Source organism: Ostrea edulis, chromosome 7, assembly GCF_947568905.1.
Source record: "Ostrea edulis chromosome 7, xbOstEdul1.1, whole genome shotgun sequence".
Classification (NCBI taxonomy): Eukaryota; Metazoa; Mollusca; class Bivalvia; order Ostreida; family Ostreidae; genus Ostrea; species Ostrea edulis.
This window is the reverse complement of record NC_079170.1, coordinates 60,418,899-60,438,246: the sequence shown is the minus strand read 5'-3', so window position 1 is coordinate 60,438,246 and position 19,348 is coordinate 60,418,899. Positions and strand designations below refer to the sequence as shown.

Here is a 19,348-nt window from a genome sequence, read left to right as displayed (position 1 = left end):
ACTCTCGTTAAGGTTAGATCCAGCGTAGCAAACTCTAGCTGAGATGATCCAGAGTAGCAAACACTCGCATAGGTTCGATTCATCGTAGCAGACTCTCGCCGAGATTTCATCCAGCTTAGCAAACTCTCGCCAAGACTCAATCCAGCTTAGCAGACTCTTACCGAGAATTGATCCAGCGTAGCAAACTCTCGTCAAGATTCGATCCAGCATAGCAGACTCTCGCCGAGATTTGATCCAATGTATAACAAATTCTCGTTAAGATTCAATCCAGCGTAACCGACTTTCGCTTAGATTCGATCCATCATAGCAAATTCTCGTCGAGGTTAGATCAGATATAGCATAATTTCGTCGTTATTGAAATGATTTATTCGGCAAATACAATCTACCATTAGGTTGAATACAGTCGTACATGTTTTATACCAATCGTTAGGCCGTTCTTTGCACACTGATTATCCGTTTATCTGATTATGATAAAGGACCCATGGCGGATGTGACCGGTCAACGGTTTTTTCTTCTTCGCTTTTTAAACTCCTGATCCTTGCTCTGGTGTTTCCTGGGTTCGTTGTTTGTCCTACTCGAAATTTATATTCATTGTTTGTTATCTTCCCTTTGTACATAAATACATTATGTATTACATGTATATACATGATATGCAGGTACATACATACGTAATAAACGTACATACATATACTGTACATGCATTCAGCAAGTGAATTTTCATTCCTTAAATGAAGTAAATACCCATTTGAGTTTGCACCTATCTGAGAAGGAATAAACGATATATGGTAATTGATTATCGTCGAAAAATGGACTTTATGTCCAGTTTATCGTGACGACGTGAGAGATAAGATCTTGACAAGAATTGTTGCTAGATCTAAAAAAAAAAAAAAAAAAAAAGAATACCACATCAAATTTTGGGCCGAAAAGTCCAAGTGATGCAGCTGTTAAAAAACCCAAGATGGCGGCTTGATACATGTACCTTTTGAATAGTGTTTTAAAAGAAAGATGTCTCGTTTAAAGTCAACAGTTTCTATGGTCGTTATAACAATCTAGTTTGCCAATACAACCTATCATTGGGTCAAATGCTGTCTGACTTGTTTCTTACGGATTGTTAGGCCATTCTTGGCACACTAATTTTGACTACGGATAACTTCGTTACCTGATCAAGATATAAGGCTAACAGCTGGTGTGACCGGTTAGCAGGAGATGCTTACTCCTCCTAGGTACCTGATCCCACCTCTGGTATATCCAGGAGTCCGTGTTTGCCCAACTCTCTGTTTTGTATTGCTTACAGAAGTTATGAAAATGATCACTGTTCGTTACCTTCACCTTTCATTATATATATTTAAAAGTGCAAGCACCTGTGACATACATGCACGAGTATCATCTCATCGCATCCCTCTGATCGGTGGTCGTAGGGGAAACATGATGACGACCTGTAGGTCACACATATATAGCGCTAGCTAGGTCTTTCTTCTGCCATTCTGATTAGGGTAGGGCTGTCCATTTGGGTCTTTTTATGGTGTCCACCCAGCTCGTCCTCTGTTTTCTGCAGCCACCTTCCAAGGTCCCGTATAAAAGTGTATTGGGTAGGATGTTGTGGCGACTGATATGTCCAAACCATGGCAATTACCCCCTTTTCACAATCACTAGAAGGGGTTCTTGTGGACATGAACGAAGCCGTTGGTTTTGTGGTCTTTCTAAGAGATCCCTAGTAGGCGTCTGAAGCACTTGGACTCAAACTCTTGGACTATTCTGGTCGTCTCAACTGACATTGTCCAGCTCTTGCAGCTGTAGAGAAGGATGGACAAAGCTAAGGCTTTGTACATTGTAATCTTTTTTAGAAAGGTGACGTCTTTACTGCTCCACATCCTATTTAGTTTTTGCGATGGTGGATGTTGCGGTGTCGAGCCTAGTCTTAATTTCAGTGGTAGAGCGGCCTTCCTTGATTAGTGTGGCGCCAAGATATGCAGAGGTTGTTGACTCTGTTGACCATGACCTTGTTCTTTTCACTGCTGACCTCCATGCCGTAACCCCTGGTCTGCTTACCAATCTTTTGTTGAGGTATTGCAGTTCACTGTTGCTGCTACATCTGGTCGATGTCGTTGGGGAAACGTAGATTGTTGATCTTGTTCCAGAGGTGGAATTTACCTATCCCACACGAGTAAAATAATGAAGGATTATTTTATAACATTTTACCCACAATGTAGTGGATAAATACAAGAGCTTCGAGAAAATTCAAAATTATCAAATGCTCATTTCATCTTCAATGCATAGGTAATTAGACAGCCAGAAAGAGCATACCCAAAAATGGTTTACACTACAAGTGTAAACTAAAAAACCCAAGACTGTCCAGCAGAAAGCCATATCAGAATGAAATTTAAAGAAAACAATACAAAATATTTTGCTTCACTGTGTAACGTAAACCATTAAACAGTATGTGACGTCACAATCAAATGACGTCGCAGCAGTATGAGACTTATAGAATCCTTCATTAGTACGAGTGTGAGTAGGGAAATTCCACCGAGGGGACAAGATTCGCAGTGTTGGACGAGGCTTTGCCGAGTCCTAGACAGCGAATCTTGTTCCAGAGGTGGAATTTCCCTATCCCACACGAGTAAATAATGAAGAATTATTTTTCTCACATTTTAACTATAGTTTAGTGCATAAAATTAGGAGCTTTCAGAAAATTTTATATTATCAAAATCCTCATTTGAACTTCGATGCAAAAACTAATTAGATAGGCAGAAAGAGCATACCCGAAAATGGTTTACACTGTAAGTGTAAACTAAAAAACCCAAGGTTGTCCACCAGAAAGCTATACTACATTAAAATTTAAAGATAACAATGCAAAATATTTTTACTTCACTGTGTAACGTAAATCTTCACCGTGTAACGTAAATCATAGAAAATATATGACGTCACAATCAAATGACGTCGCAGCAGTGTGAGACATATAGAATATCACACTCTAATGTTGATCTCGGACCTGGGATTGGCCCCGAGAGTTGATATCGGCCCGTAGGGCTCGGGCCGAGATCACTCGAGGGCAATCCCCAGGGCCGAGATCAACATTAGAGTGTGATATTGTTTATATCATATACCTAAGACACAAGTCGATAAACATTTTTTTTTAAATTGGGGGGGGGGGGGGGGGGTATTGACCCAAACATAAATACATGGTATACTGTACAACGATATTTGACTATTTCATTCCTTCAGTGAGTTTACTTTAATGGATATGTTTCCAGTACTATTGGCATTGTGAAACATGCTAAAGTCTGGGTTTTGTAGCTTTATTCCATTGCTGGTCACGGTAATTGGATGATTAATTATGGACATCCCCTCATGTGGTCTAGAATTAATTGAACTGCTTGGCTGAGAAACCCGTCATATCTATCGCTGTGTTGTTCATGTACATGCATATTCTATTAAGCAGCTCCTAAGGGCTTGCTAATTGATAATAAAATTGGAAATAAGTGAATTATTTTTACTTATTTTTTCAGATTTACCAACTCGCCCGTTTACAATATTTCATATAATTTGTAAGAGTTGTAGAACTTTGTTTACGTGGCGTCATCGTATGAACGTCTGATGCTGCTATATTCTTTGCTAAAGGCAATGTTACCTTATACTGAAGTAAGTTTTTTTTTTTTTACCTTTTCCCATCTGTTTAGCATCTATAAGTCGTTGAAATACGTCGGAAGATAATGGTTCTGCTTTTCTCGTTTTATTGCCAAGTCCTCGGGATTTTAGATTTCAGAAATCGTTTTAAAACAGTTTTCTACATTAAAATTGCTGTAAATTAACATTTTATCTCCATTAGGACCGGGGATTTCTGAAAATGCTTCAGAATCACCCTCCATAATCCTCCTACTGTTTTCTGTCGCCTAGAACGTTGATTGTTTTGAAATGAATTTAAACGTGTTATTGTTCTAAATAAACAGTTGTTAATTGGGTTACCCCCCTTTGCGTAGATACTCGCTACAATTTAGCGCAGTTTTTGAAAACGTTTTTATTTAATTTTTCTGCTTAAATTAAATTTTGTCGTGGAAGAAAGTATTATATTTGAAAAAAATGTGTCTAACATCATTTTTTCATGTAGTTATGTTAGATTTCAAAAGATTAAAGAAGAAATAGCCATTTGAAATTTGAGGGCGAGACAGCCCCTTGACAACGGGCCGAGACAGAGATATCTCGTCCCTTAGGGCGAGACAGCCCTACCTACTTGCAGCTGTCTCACCCTAGCCAAGATATGTGTATCAGGGCTGATACACTACTAGGTATATGATATAGAAAAATCTCACATGGCTGTCTCACATGGGTAAAGTCGATCTCACACTGGTGATAATGTGAAAAAGAAACATCTCACACGGCTGTTCCACATGGGTAAATTTTATCTCATACGACTGATAATGCGAAAATAAATTATCTCGTCCACTCTTCTGGCTTGGTATCCCAAATCTTCTGATATAGCAATGTTGCCAGTGACTAGGTCTCTCTCAGCTCTGTTAAGATGCTGTCTGCTTCAGATGACTTGCCCACCAGAAGGTCGTGGAAGATATCTACTTCTTCCCTTATAATAGGTAGTGGTTAGTGTTCCTTGGGTGGTCTTGCCTTTCAAGCATGCTGATGTATAATTGTTTGGATAGTTGTATAGCTCTTCACAGTACCCGGTCCACCTGAACAGCACTGAGGAGCTCTCGGTCAAACGGACCCCGATTTTATCCTCAACTACTGTTTATTTGTTATGATACATGTAGGTCTTGGTTAGCGTCTCCAGAATGCCATGCTATGTCCTTGCTTCGTGCTTTTCTCAATGTTTTCGCACTGTTCGCTTATCCACTTCTTCTTTCTTTCATTTTGCTTCCCATGGGCTTCTTTGTGTGGTATATGAATGAAAAATAAAGATAACGAACAGTGATCAATCTCATAATTCCCATAAGTAAAACAAAATAGATAAGTGGGCAAACACGGATCCCTGGACACACCAAAGGTGGGATCAGGTGCATAGAAGGAGTAAGCATCTCCTGTCGACCGGTCACACCCACCGTGAGCCCCACATCCCGATCAGACAAACGGATCCATCCGCAGTCAAAATCAGTGCGCCGAGAACGGCCTAACAATAGGTATGAAACACGTGAGACAGCATTTGACACAATGATAGATTGTACTGGCAAACTAGATCGTTATAACGACCATAGAATCTGCAAAATGCTGATTGTAAACGAGATTGTTGGAACCCCTGCATCATCAACTTGCCTGCTTCGATTTAAAACTGATCATACGCAGAACAAGCTCTTGTGAAAGGTGAAGATAACCAACAGTGATCAATATCATAACTCATATAAGCAATATAAAATAGATAGTTGGGCAAACACGGACCCCTGGACACACCAGAGGTGCCTAGGAGGAGTAAGCATCCCCTGTTGACCGGTCACACCCGCCGTGAGCCCTATATCCTGATCAGGTAAACGGAGTTATCCGTAGTCAAAATCGGTATGTATCGAATCAGTTGAAAGATATAAACACTATATGTAGATGATAATGGAATATTGCGAGATAAATATGGGAAGTTGACGAAGAAGCAGCTGAAATCATCCCCTTTATCATAAAGTTGAGTTGTTAATTTGCCGTTCATATCTACTTTCAATACAATATGAAGCAGAAGTGGAAGAAATGGAACCAAAACATATTTTTCATGTAACCTATCTAATTCTGTTATCACTTCTGGTATACTAAACACGGAAGGATAAATGGTACGTACTTTGTTTAAATATGTCCAATGCATGTTTATAAAATATACATGCATTCAGTACATTCAATTTTAAAAGATCTCCCTTAGTTTGCATTAAAGAAAATATAGCGGACATGGAGATCCGGAATGGTAAATATATATGGTATGAGAGTAATTACACGTGACTAAGGTGAGTTACACTAAATGTTTTAATCTAATTATAGATAAATTATGCTTGAGGTTATCTATCAGACATAACCAATTGTATTAATAATCACATTGAGCTGAATACAATACGTACCTACGAACATAACTATCTGGATATATACGTAAATAAGCCGCGCCAGTTCTAGCGTAATTGCATACTAGACATGTATAGAAGTGAACATGATGCATTCACAATTCAACTGAAGATTTCTGACATTGACATGCTATTAGGATGTACATGAGGATACTGAAGAGACCATTTTAATTTGAATCTGACAATATTATTTTATGTTGGACAGGATGTATAAGTATGTGGAGTGTTTGGATGTCATGTTTATCTATAAAAAGGGGAAAAAAAGGGTGTTTTATTTCTGTTGATTTTTTATTCCATGATCAATTGCTTATTCATTTTACTAAGATTTCAGTACATCATCTGTTTTGTTTTATTCCCTCGCTTCAAATTGAATTAGTTATGTGGGAGGGGGTGGGTACGTACGCCTCCTTTCAAGGGATAAAATTTTAATCCCAAAAATGATTAATCCGAGAAAGGGTGCATTTCTGCAAATCCCCTCCCTTACCAGAAGCGAAATTAAAATTGATTGATTGTATTTTGTCTAACGTCCCTCTCGAGAATGTTTCACTCATATTGAGACGTCAACAAGACCGGTGAAGGGCTTCAAATTTAGGCCTATTCTCGACCATTAAGCAGTGAGGGTTCTTCAGCGTGTCACACCTACTGTGACACTAATGCCAGACGTTTGGCGATGGAACTGTCACTACCTGTTTTAACGATTTAGGTCTGTCGCGGCCGGGATTCGAACCTCGACCTTCCGCATGTGGGGCGAACGCTCTACCTCTATACCACCACGGTAGTAAAATTAAAATTGATCATAGTAAGTAGGTAAGTAAGTAATTTTTATTTAAAGTCGGAACCATTTACAGTGAATAAGAAAAATGAGCTGATAAAACTATATTAGCATAAAACACATACATGTGTAGCACATACATGTATGGTAGGTATACTTGTACATGCACTGACAAATTATTGAATAGAAATAAAAATCACATGTTTATTGACATCACACATCATGCATACATACATGTATACAGGGACTATAAAAGAACACAAATACAAACAGAAGAATCAGGGGAAAGATACACAACTCTAATAAAGTTGAAAAGGTAAAATTAAACAGGTACATGTAACATAAATAGGTTGGTTTAATTTCAGATTTAGGCAGGAGAGCCCGCTAAAGACAAATAATACACAGATAAGCCAATTGGAATTAACATCATTTCTAAAGTTGAGATAAGCATGTGTAAAACACTGGCTTAGTGGAATTTTCATTAAGGTGGGTCCTTAGTCCTGGATTTTTGGGGTTTAGGTAGCATTTTTTTGTTTGGAATCAATAAATTAACATTCAGAGTAATGAAAAAAGGCAAAACAGTTAAGGGTTTCCATATTAATTTTCATTACACACACCACTAAAGTCATATACCTCGATGTAGATTTTTATGAAATTCATTGGAAACAGTTATTTGTTGTTATTTTAATATAAAAACAACAAAATATTTTTTGAATTGCATTTATTTATCGGGAAACATGTCAATAACTAAAACATATGTCATTTTCAATATGTTCATCAAGTTTTAGAATAATATGTGCAAAATTATTGAATTAGTGTTATTCCCCCAAATGTTAAAAAACAAACAAATGTGGACGCATTTTCCTTATAGGATGGTTTACATATCATTTTTTCTGTTTATATTAGTAGAGTTACATCTGTTATAGTTATTCATCGGAAAAATCCATACCTTTCCTTAATAATTTTTAACTCTATAGCTTCCAGATTATGTATACCCCCATCAAAAACTGAAGTCTGGCACTATACAGCTGAGCTATTTAAAATCATTCGGGATTAAAATTTTATGTAATTTCATGAAAAGACACAGATAATGATTCTTTATCACCTTGGTAAAATGTTTGTCAAAAATAAAGGAAATCTATCGCATTATGGACTTGATAAATAATTGAATGAAAACAGAGTTATTGTCCTTAAATTCAATATTTTGAAACATATCATTAACTATTCAAATATAACTAAGAATTTTGAAATATTTTATGGCTAACAAGATTTTTTACAATAACTATTGAAAAAGATTCCAACAAAATTTATGTTCCTATCATTAAATCATTGACTTTGCAAAATCCTATGACGTCACAGGAGTGTGGAACTACGTTAATGCCTCGTTCACACGAAGAATTTAATTCGCATTAAACGTAAGTTAATGCGAATTAAATCTGAACCGCGTTCACACGGAGATTTTAATGCGCATTAGTTTACTTCGAATTAAAATTGACGTCGCGATTTAATGCGAATTAAATTTACTTCGCATTAGCTCCGTGTGAACGCTAAGCGAAGCTAATTCGAATTAAATGTAGACGCATGCGTAATGGCCAATTTGGGTCACATGCATCATACCCATGGTCAACTATATATATTAATGTTAGTTTTGTACGAAAAACTAAGCAAAATGATAATAATCACTAAAAACATGTACAAACAGCATGTCATTAGATAATGTCAGACGTAAATCTGTGCTCTGCATAGGCATACTGAGTAATACATGTGGAAGGAATTGTTTTTAAATACGACAACAATGTTTTAAAATAGTGATAATATGATTTTCTTTTTTACATTTTTTAAAACATATGCCGCTCATTGTTAATTTTTATACCATATGACGTCATAGTAAACTTATAATACGCATTAGTAATTAAGACTGATTCAGTCTATGTAACTATCAAAATTCAGTGGCCACGGTATGTCACAGATTTTTATGAAACTTTGTGTGTAACAATATTATGATAGATATAAAACAAAAAGGACATGCAAAGGTTTGACTTAGCAACGGTTGCCATGGAAACCGATCCTCTAACAACAGCTGGACAAGATATGCACATGTATGTTATATTTTGAATAATCAAAAATTAAACGCTATTGTTTATAAAAACAACAACTGTAAAAATTATATTGAGCTAGGTTCTAGCTTTTAGAATTTTTTTTGTATTTATTTAATCCTTGGAAACAATAGAAATAATTATTTTTATGATGTATAAGGGTTTGATATATGTAATTTTTAGAGAGGGATAAAATATATTTGCCCAGTCATTTGGTGTAAACTCACATGCTAGTAAAATGTATTGAATCTTACTTTAAAAAAGTACAGAAACACATTTGTGGAGAAACCAAAGGTAAACACATAAACCAGTAGTTTCCCCTGGTGCACAAACCAAAATACACCAGAAAGAGTTATTGCCCTTTGTAACACTCTCTTGTATTGGAGATATGAACAACCTTCATTTGTTTTCAGTATGGCAGGAGGTGGAAATTGAGTTTTTATTCAATTTGTTCTTCAGATGTTTATCAATATCAGATGCTCTTTGTTCACTTAATTCACTACCACGATCTTTATCTTCAATTGTGCTAAAGGATTCCGGTTTATTTCATGGAATACAAATCCGTTTGATCTTTGCTATAGTCACCGGACTCTATCATCCAATCGTCTACGTATTCGTAGAAAAAGTAAATGTTGTGGAATTTAACGCTTTATTGCATCACATCCGACTAAAAAAATGACCAGGGAAACAGAAGGCTGACAGACATATTCATAGAAAATATGAAAAAGCCCTGCCTGTTGCCGTGTTGGAACTTGTATTGACGTAAGTATTCTATTTGATTTAGAATCCAAATTCTAAAGTAAAGGCTGAATAAAATGTATCAGAAAATTTGGCTTTTAGTAAACATATGAGAACCCCAATTTATTTTATACTGCCAGCCAGGCTAGTCAGCTATAGTGGTATACATGTAGACTGAACATTGTAAGTAGTCCTGTCATTTACTGCATGGGTGTACAATATAGAATACTAGTTAAGTATGTCCCCAACCTAACATTCACTCAGGGAGTTTCCTATCACATTTACACAGAGTTCAGGATCTGTAAAAATTGGGGAATACTTATAAAATCATGTTTCATGTGGAAATTTTCAAAAGGACTAGGCTTAATTTATGTAATACTAAGTGATGACCTCTCTCTCTCTCTCTCTCTCTCTCTCTCTCTCTCTCTCTGACTGTCAAGTTTACAATAAAAACAAACATGTGAATGCCTGTGTGCATTCTAGATAAAGATTGTTAAAATCATATATATTGGTGAGCCAGGCTACTTTCAAGTTTGTTTACCTGTGGTAACCCCCACTAATATGTGATGGTTCTAATCTACAGAAGAAATCACACAAATACTATTATGATTTAAAGTTTTCTCATATCTGTAATTATGAACTTTAGGACACTTGATTTGGAAAAATTAAATTATGAAAAATTGATGATTTTGAATTGGATCCTGTAACTGGGCCCTCAAATTTTAATACATGTAGGTCCTGTCAACTGAAGTAAATCAAAAAATATTAAATGTAAATTGTAAATATTCAAATACTTTTGAATTCTTAGTTTTTCATCCAATAATCACATATTTTGGCCAAAGTACATGACCACTATTTTATGTAATTAATGTGTGCTTTTCTGTGTTTCAGCTGTATGAGCATCATACTGTGCAAATCACCTAAAGATGGAGTTGACCAAGTTGCTGACTTTGAGGAGGTAAATATTCAGCATTAATACATACACATTGAATACATAATTTGAAATTCAAATTTGAATCCCAGTATTATAAATCCTAAAACAAATTAATAGATGTGGGGAATGTGGTACATTAGGTTTAGTTTCTTGGTTATAGAGCCTGCATGGAAACTGAATTCTCTAGAATAATCACAGGAGACCATCCATTGTTTATGCGACATGATGACTTGAAACGTTTTCATCACAACTTCCTAAAAAATTTTATTACTTCACTTAATTAGCATACTTTAAAAGACTAGTTGTTTTGTTGTCAATGACGCACATATATATATACACATGTGTATGAGCTCAGTATCAATTTTAAAAATGATTAATTCTAATTAGGTCAATGTTGAGAATCACTTAAGTGACCTACATGTTGCTATTTGTGTGCGTCAGTCATCATAAGACGTTAACTGAACATTAATATTTTTTCTTGATAACCACCCTTCCAATTCTTTTCAAATTTCTTTTAGTTTAAACAATATTTATTCGTAAATAATTCGATAATGTTTACAAACAATGTTTTATACATGAAATAAATTGAGAAACAAGCCAAAAGGCTTATATTAATCTCGCTCTAAATATCTTACAAGTAAGAGGTGAATGAAAATTCTAAGTAAAATAAGTCGTATACTAATTATTACAATACATGCAAACAGAAATAGGAATAAGAGAGAAAAGCTGGAATTGAGTATTGGGAGAAAAAATAACACACGTTTATATGTATGATAAGTGTCGATACAGATCAAATGCATATAAACTATAGACAAAGTTGAAATAATAAATTGTAGAGTTGTGCCATATAAACAATAAGTAATAAGCACAGGTTTTCCACTTATTACAACCTTGGTGCACATGAGTATATTTTATATACAATATGACAGTATTACATGTAGACGTAGTAGAACAGCTTTCAGAACCTTTTACTTTCAACAAGAAATTTTTGGGCTAAATAAAATATGCTGTTGTTCTCACTTTCAGATAAATTTTCATTACCGTATAACAATAATTCTACATTAAGTGGATATGGCAGTGTCAAAATTGTATTGGTCCTAGCTCTTGAGTACATATTACAGCGTAAAAGAAAATGATCAATACTTTCTACTTCTCCACAAATGCAAAGGGGTGAATTAAATAATTTTCTTTGAAACATATGAAGATTAAGAGCACTGCATTCTAATCTCAATTTTGCATGAAGAGTTTGTCCGATTCTTGTTCCTAAATAAAAATAGTTTGGAATATTAATGACACTTATGTTAAGATATTTCTTAAAGCTAGCTAGAGATGGATTTAATTGGACATATCGAGGAAGTGCATTCCATTTCCTTATTGTAGATGGAAAAAATGAATTAAAGTATAGCTTGGTTCTAGAGTTGATTTCTTGCAGTGAATTAGTTGCTCTTGTGTTGTAGTTGTGACCTTGATTTCTCAGAGACTGAATTATATTGTTTAGATAATTGGGAGTCATGTTATGGTATATCTTGTGGAGTTGAATAAGTCGATGATTTTCTCTACGCTTTGACAATGGATCCCATCCCGTTTCCTTATATAGAAGATTCCTGGATGCTAGTCTATTACCTCCCGTAGCTATTCTGGCTGCTTCTAACTGTATGTTTTCAATTTTATTAACTAAATATTCTGGTATATTGTTCCATATAATGTCAGCATATTCTAGGACCGGTCTTACAAATGAAAAATATATTTTTTGCAGAGTTTTTCTATCTAAGATAAACTTGACCCTTCGTAACATACTCAGGCGTGAATAGGCTTTTTTCACTATTTCGTCTATATGGACTTGCCAAGATAAATTACTACTGAAAATTACCCCTAAATGTTTATGAGATTCGACTTCTTTTAGATGAACATCGTTAAATATCAATGAAGAATGGAAAGGTTTCTTGACCTTATTAGATATAGTTAGACATTCTGTTTTAGTGGGATTAAAAGATACAAGCCATTGTTTTGACCATTTGTTGATTTTTTCGAGATCTTCATTAAGCAAAGATGCTGAAGTGTCTGCATTATCGACAACAATATAAAGTGATGTATCATCAGCAAACAGTTTGACCACACATGCAATATCTATGACCAAGTCATTTATATAAATAAGAAAAAGTAAAGGACCAAGTATACTCCCTTGGGGCACCCCAGACCTAATGTATCCTATGTCTGATTTACTACCATTAATAACGACGTACTGTTTCCTATCATTTAAGTAACTTCTAAACCAAGCGAGTAATTCACCACGAATTCCAATTTTTTCAAGCTTGTATAATAACCCATTATGCCATACTTTGTCAAAGGCTTCACTTATATCGAAAAATATAACTCTAACTTCTTTTCCCTGATCGAGTGCCTTATAGAAGTCACTAGTAATACTTAATAAGTGATTGACTGTAGAGTCGTTAGGCCTAAAGCCAGATTGATGTGACGTAAGAATAGCATTGGTATGAATAAAATTATATAAATATTTAAAGACACACTTTTCCATGCATTTACCAAGAATGCTTAATAGAGATATTGGCCTGTAATTACTGACGATACTACTATTGCCTTTTTTAAATACAGGGATAACATTTGCTATTTTCCATTGGTCTGGGACTTTAGACCTATGAAGCGATGAATTATAAAACTTACTTAAAGGTAAAGCAATAGTTGATGATGCTTGTTTAAGTAAAGTAGGATTGATGCAATCCGGCCCAGTGGCCTTGTTTGTATCGAGTGTTTCCAAGACATCTTTAACGTCTTGAGTAGAAATTACTATGCTTGAAAGAGTGTTTATGTCACTAGGATTGTCATCGTAGGGTAACTCAATATTTCCATCGTTTACTACTGCTTGGGAACAAAAATAAATCTGATTTTCCTTTAGTGTCACTTATCGGCGGGCTGTGTTCATCAATTTTAATTGGAGGATAAGTACTCGAGTTTTTAGTACTAATGATTCTTTTTAGTTTTGTCCACCATTGTTTAGAATTTACTATACCTGATTTTAATGTATCTGCTACTTTTGTGTAATAAGTTTGTCTTGCATTTCTAATTTTGTTGATACATATATTTCTTGTTTTTCTATACCGTGCCCAATCACAAGGACAATCAGTTTTTTTAGCAGTTGAATGGTGACGTTTACGAATTCTAATAAATTTCCGAATATCGTTGTGCATCCATGGAGGTTCATTAGGGCGTGATGTAATGATTTTATTTGGAATTGTTTTTGTGGCTGAATCAATAATGCAGTTTGATATATGTTATTGCATGTTTGATCAATATCTTTACAAATCAGAGCATCCCAATCTGTATTCTTTAAGTGAGTTTGGTAATCTCGGAAATCTGTTTTAGAAAAAGACCATATCTTTCTTTTATAAGTTCTTGTATCTGATTTGGGTAGTTTTAATACACAAAAAATGGGACAGTGGTATCGTACTGTGTTCGGGAGAATATTATCCCCAACACCTGAAAATTCAACAATATCTATATTATTAACCATCAATAGGTCCAACAATGTTGCGGAATTTTCGGTAAAATGTGTACATTCTGAAATAAGTTGTGACATTCCCTGATCACTTATAATATCACCCATTTTGGAATTGGTTGTGTTACATAAATTACAGTTAAAGTCCCCAGTGATGATTATATTATCAATGCGTGTATCTTTGGCCTTTTCCAGTGAATAAGCTATATATTCCCATTTACTGACCTCCGTATTAGGTGGTCTGTAAAACGTTCCTATGAGGAATTTCATTTTGTATATACAACATTCAAGCCAAATGCATTCTATTTGTTCGACTTCTAAATCCAGTCTGCGTTTGCATGGAATATGATTTTCAATATAAACAATTACCCCTCCGTATCGGTTTTCCACTCTGTCACGCCTGAATGGTTCCTGAAAGCCCTGTAGCAGTATATCCTGAGATAGTATATTTTTATCTAACCAGGTTTCATTTAATGTTATGATATCGAATCCACCAAACTCAGCTTGAATACTATCAAGCTTATTATTTATACTTTGGATATTAAGATGCACTAATGAAGTTGAATTTTCTATCAAAAAATCAAGAGAATTAGTATTGCTATCTACCGAATCTTCTGAATCTGTTTGATATTTAAGATTCGTGATTAGTACATGTTTAAGGTATACGCTATCATTTCTACACAGGGTTGGATTTGAGCAGTCAATTGCGTTTACAAAAGTTAATTGTATTGACCTTCGTAGCATTATAGCTAAGAGAGATTATTACAATAATGGATAAAGCATTTGTTCCATATGACACAAGCAAATTAACCATCAATATTGTCAACAAATCAAGAGTATAATTGTGTTTTACGGTTTGAGACATATCATAGTATAAACCTGTCCTGATCCTGTGAATAGTACTACTAACTGGCATTATGTAATAGGTCTGTGGAAGAAAATAAGAAGCTGAATAGAGACAGTAAGGATCAGGCTCAAGGACACAAGTAAAATGCAAAAAACAAATAAGTAAAACATTTCTTTTAAGCATCTTTGGGACAAGGGGAATTAATATAGATTGTAAATCTAAGGACTCTGGATTGACGGTACTTTTAAAAATGCTCTATACCAAAATTGAGAATTTTGTTTTAGAACCAGGGTTTGATTTCTTCAATTTTATGGAGAAAACTTTTTCAGATATACACTTCGTTAAATTGTAGAGTTGGGGAAGGGGGGGGGGGTATAAGTGTATTTGACATTTATTTGTGTCCAAATTATGTAATTAATACTGAGGATTTCAGTAGTAGTCTGTTTTTAAAACAACAGACACCTAGAATTAAGAGCACAATGAAAGCATACATGTGATAAGGAGGGGGGGGGGGGTGACTTCATAATAATGCCTGAAAATTCTTAACAATTAAATTTTAACAAAAATTTTACACTAGAGATGCCAATTCAAGATAATTAACATGCTTTGTTTATTGGCATCTGGTGTACATTTAGCAACAAGTAGTGTTGTTCATTGTGAAACGATAAATTGATAATGTACATGTATGTGTTGGTTGTACATGTGTTTTAGGCATATCTTATTGCATGTTTTGTTGTGTTTGGTTGTTGAAAATATTGATAGAAATTAATAATGAAGAATTGCTGATATACTAAGGACATCATGATTCTGATCTAAAGAAATTGAAGACTAGTTAATATTTACATACTTTGTTACATCATGACCATACATTGCTTGCAAGAAAAACACACATGGGCCACATACATGTAATCAGTGACTAAGACATTTTGTTCAGTTATACTGTTTTCAAGCCATTACACTTAATTCTTAGAAAAATTCCTTAACTGGCAATTGATTGCAATCAGAAATTGGAAATTTTCTATTTATTCCTTAGTGCTTGACACCATTGAATGACAGTAATGTGATGCGCGCTCCCTGTAATCAGGGGGAAATAACTCGTATAGCATTGTGAAAAATGTAGCTCATTGATTATATTCATATACGTTTGAAATATTTTATGGTTATACAAGATTTTTTACAATAACTATTGAAAAAGACTCGAACACAATTTATGTTCATGTTATGCATAAATCTTATTAAATCATTGACTCCGCAAAATATTATGACATCACAGGAGGGTGGAACTACCTTAAATAAAGCTGAATGCTTATGAAGGAAAAACAGAAAGGGGTACCAAAATTGCGAATTTCGAAAACACAGGGTTGTGAATGTGGGTCCAAAAGAGTCATATAGTGTATAACATGGATTTTGTAGCCCTTAGAGCTATAGTGATACTTTGAATTTTTTTAAATTTGATTAATACTCAGGTAACCAATAAGGTTTGTGGACATCTTGTTAATTTATGAGTATTAACACTATTAATAGCTCTTCAATACAGCATAAACACATGTATACAAACTGTATCAAAACATAACATCCTTTAGGCCAATTCAACTTAATTAGTAAGATTATCATCCTGGGTCACCAAAAAGTATGAGGCAGACTGTGGGAAGATTTTATTTTTTAATTTTTATTTTCTGAGAAATATATTGATGACAAACAAGTTTTTGTCAACAGAAGTGCATAATTTAATGCCAGATATATAAATCTATGTTATTTCACAGATGATTTTTGAGGGGCGGGTGGGCGGGCATGATAATCTATCAACTAAGTAATTAATTAAGTGGTAAAATTACTATTCTAGCATCATGAATGATCTTGTACATGTAAATTTAGTTTAATCAAATTGAATTAGGTGTGTACTGTATGAAAATGTGAAAAATAAGATGAACTTTTCAATATTTGTTCAACACATTTTTTAGAACTTGAAGAGCAGAAGATGCATTCCATGACTCTTATGTGATATAGAAGACAAAGAAGAGCTCTTGAGAATGGAAAAAAAAACTGCGAGTTTTACAGTCAATGAACACACCTCACGACACAAGTCCATCCTGATTCAGTAAACTGTTCTTCTAAGGAAACACCATGACTTAGTTAAGATCAAGTTTTGGTGTCAGAAGACTAATGTAACTAAACCATTGCAAAATTAACCTGCAAGTGTCTTATGTGAGCCTACTGAATAAGGATTCATTACTGAACAGTTGAAGGAAAATCACTATTATAATGATTTTTAAAAAAAGATGATTGTGTTGTTTGGATAACATTGTGATCCATGTTTGTTGAATAAACAACTTTGCAAAAATGAGTTGTTCTGTGTTAATATTATAAATTTACTAATTACTGGTATGTCAACATAGATTACAGTAACACTGAACAAACTTCAATAAATTTTAAAGTTTCATGCAGTTTCTGCAGTAGAAAATGACACCTATTGATTTTCTGGTCCAAAGGTCACCAGGTGCAATACAATACTCTGTACCATTGATGTCTGACCAGTTTCTTCAAAACCCTTTGATTGATAGTGATATTTCATACAGGGGTTGGTCACTGGTAGTATATGAACCTCATTGATTTTCAGGTCAAAAGATTAAAAATGGCAGGGGCCTCCGTGGCCGAGTGGTTGGAGCATAGCGTTTAAAATGACACGGCCTCAGTCGGCGCGGGTTCGAATCCCGCTCGCGCTGGTATTAAGTGAGAAAGTTTCCCAATTTACTTTCGGAAGGTCGGTGGTCTCTTCCCAGGTACATTGTATCTGGGTTCTCACTTTCACCAATAAACACTGGGCACCATCAGAAAACTGAAAAATTGTTGAGTGTGGCGGAAAATATCAATAAATCAATCAATTAAAAATGACTAGGTGCAATGTAGCTAGTACTCTATGCAATGGTGTCCCCCCAATATCTTGGGCCTGTTGTTCAATTATGATATTTCATATGTTGGTTGGTTATGAATAGTAGATGACCCTAATGATTTCCAGGTCAAAGGTCAACAAATACAAGGCAGTACAATGAACAATTTATTGGTATCTACCCAATATTTTGAGAAGACTTTTTATAGTTATTGATAATAGTTTACATGACAATACAGTACATGTAATATAGCTCGTTTATGGAAATGATTGCAAAATCTACTTGGTGTTTGGGGAGGGGGGGGGGTCCTACTGGATTACAGTTTATGTTTACATGTTTTTTTTAATCACTCTAACTATTTTTTATTAATATGTTAAACTTCTCCATGTTTATTTTTGAAATATCAATTGGTCATATTGTTCATTTTAACTGAAAATGGTGTAGGTTGTATTATTTGTCATTAGTATGAATTTTTGGCAAAATGTCCAAATCTACAGTTTTCGCACTACAATAGATCAATTGTACTACATTTCACCATTAATCTTTTTATATAAATTAGGAGTCTTTGATATGGACACCCTTTGATGACAGTTGATTATGCTGTATGTATTTTTCAAATTATCTAAATTCATCAACGAAATCCAACAAAAAATCCCGTTTCGGCAAAATGCCCAAATCTACAGTTTTCTTACTACAATAGATCTATTGCACTACGTTTCGTCATTAATCTTTTTATATACATTAAGAGTCTTTGATATGGACATCCTTTGATGACAGTTGATTTTGCTGTATGTATTTTCCAAATTATCCAAATTCATCAACGAAATCCAACAAAAAATCCCGTTTTGGCAAAATGCCCAAATCTACAGTTTTCGTGCTACAATAGATCTATTGCACTACGTTTCACCATTAATCTTTTTATATACATTAAGAATCTTTGATATGTACATCCTTTGATGACAGTTGATTATGCTGTATGTATTTTTCAAATTATCTAAATTCATCAACGAAATCCAACAAAAAATCCCGTTTTGGCAAAATGCCCAAATCTACAGTTTTCATGCTACAATAGATCTATTGCACTACGTTTGACCATTAATCTTTTTATATATATTAAGAGTCTTTGATATGGACATCCTTTGATGACAGTTGATTATGCTGTATGTATTTTCCAAATTATCTAAATTCATCAACGAAATCCAACAAAAAATCCCGTTTTGGCAAAATGCCCAAATCTACAGTTTTCATGCTACTACAGATCAATTGCACTACGTTTCACCATTAATCTTTTTATATATATTAAGAGTCTTTGATATGGACATCCTTTGATGGCAGTTGATTATGCTGTATGTATTTTCCAAATTATCTAAATTCATCAATGAAATCCAACAAAAAATCACTTTTTGGCAAAGTGCCAAATTATAATACATTGGTACAGCGGTCAGTAACACACTCTTTACCATAGGTGGATATAGATATCATTAATAAGGAGGGAATTTTATGGGGAATCGAGATTTATGG

The 19,348-nt window shown here is 34.5% G+C and overlaps 1 long non-coding RNA gene across 1 annotated transcript; it reads left to right on the top strand.

Moving 5' to 3' along the window:
* Nucleotides 1-9,033: 9,033 nt before the first annotated feature.
* LOC130048302 (uncharacterized) lies at nucleotides 9,034-17,451 on the top strand. Its single transcript, XR_008797145.1, has 3 exons — nucleotides 9,034-9,668; nucleotides 10,536-10,602; nucleotides 16,901-17,451. It is a non-coding gene; the product is annotated as an uncharacterized LOC130048302 (long non-coding RNA).
* Nucleotides 17,452-19,348: the final 1,897 nt, after the last annotated feature.